Source organism: Mandrillus leucophaeus, unplaced genomic scaffold (assembly GCF_000951045.1).
Source record: "Mandrillus leucophaeus isolate KB7577 unplaced genomic scaffold, Mleu.le_1.0 Scaffold8, whole genome shotgun sequence".
Classification (NCBI taxonomy): Eukaryota; Metazoa; Chordata; class Mammalia; order Primates; family Cercopithecidae; genus Mandrillus; species Mandrillus leucophaeus.
In genome coordinates, this window is record NW_012108696.1 from 303481 (window position 1) to 304938 (window position 1458).

A 1458-nucleotide genomic window follows, 5' to 3' on the forward strand; every position below is an offset into this window, starting at 1 on the left:
AGGCTGAGGCAGGAGAATGGCGTAAACCCGGGAGGCGGAGCTTGCAGTGAGCTGAGATCCGGCCACTGCACTCCAGCCCAGGCGACAGAGCGAGACTCCATCTCAAAAAAAAAAAAAAAAAGAATCGCTTGAACCCAGGAGTTGGAGACCAGCCTGGGCGACATAGCAAGACCCCATCTCTACAAACTTAAAGCGTTTTTATTTATGTATTTATTTATTTATTTGTCTTTGAGATGGAGTCTCGCACTGTCATCCAGTTTGGAGTGCAGTGACGTGATCTTGTCTCACTACAACCTCCATCTCCCAGCTTCAAGTGGTTCTCGGACCTCGGTCTCCTGAGTAGCTGGGATTACAGGCACCCACCACTATGCCCGGCTAATTTTTTTAAATTTTTAGTACGAGATAGGGTTTCACCATGTTGGCCAGGCTGGTCTCGAACTCTTGACTTCAAGTGATTTGCCTGCCTCAGCCTCCCAAAGTATTGGGATGACAGATGTGAGCCACCACACCCAGTCTCCATCTCTACACACCCTTTATTAAGAACTAGCTGGGCAGAGTGGTGCCCCCTGAGAAAGTGCTCTCTCCCCAGGGACCCAGAGTTTGTCTTCTACGACCAGCTGAAGCAAGTGATGAATGCGTACAGGTGAGTGGCGGCCAGCGGGGCCTGGAGCCCTTTACCCCTGTGGGTTACAGCAGAGGGGGCCATGGCCCACGGGGGTCTAGGGGGCCACGTTGCTGGCCCGCACCGTCCTCAACCACAGGGACCCTGCTTTCTCCGCAGAGTCAAGCCAGCCGTCTTTGACCTGCTCCTGGCCGTTGGCATTGCTGCCTACCTCGGCATGGCCTATGTGGCTGTCCAGGTGAGCAGTGCCCAGGCTCCAGTGGGGCAGGGGGCCGCCCACCTGGAGGAGCTGGGCTGGATGTCTCTGAGTGCATCCTGTCCCCTGGCTCAGCTTAGAGTCACATGGCCTGGGGCCCCAGCCCCACCCACATCCTCACTCTCTCCTGCTGTGTCCCTAGCACTTCAGCCTCCTCTACAAGACCGTCCAGAGGCTGCTCGTGAAGGCCAAGACACAGTGACACACAGCCACCCCCCAAGACACAGTGACACAGCCACCCCCACAGCCGGAGCCCCCGCCGCTCCCCAGTCCTTGGGGCCGAGCACGAGTGAGTGGACACTGCCCCGCCCCAGGCGGCCCCGCGGGGACAGGGGCCCTCTCCCCGCCCAGCGGTGGTTGAAACACTGAATTACAGAGCTTTTCTCTGTTGCTCTCCAAGACTGGGGGGATTCTTTTTTTTTTCCTTGTCTTTGAACTTCTTGGAGGAGAGTTTGGGAGACGTCCCGGGGCCAGGCTACGGACTTGCGAACGAGCCGCCCAGGCCCGGGAGCCGGCCGCCCTGGGTCCGGTGTGAGCACACATGCACGATCAGAGAGGAGACGCCGGGAGCCCCTGCCCG

The 1458-nt window shown here is 58.3% G+C and overlaps 1 protein-coding gene across 1 annotated transcript in view; it reads left to right on the plus strand.

Moving 5' to 3' along the window:
* NCLN (nicalin) overlaps positions 1–1458 on the plus strand; it is a 24923-nt gene that overhangs the window by 22979 nt on the left and 486 nt on the right. The gene's annotated exons all lie outside the window — the stretch shown is intronic.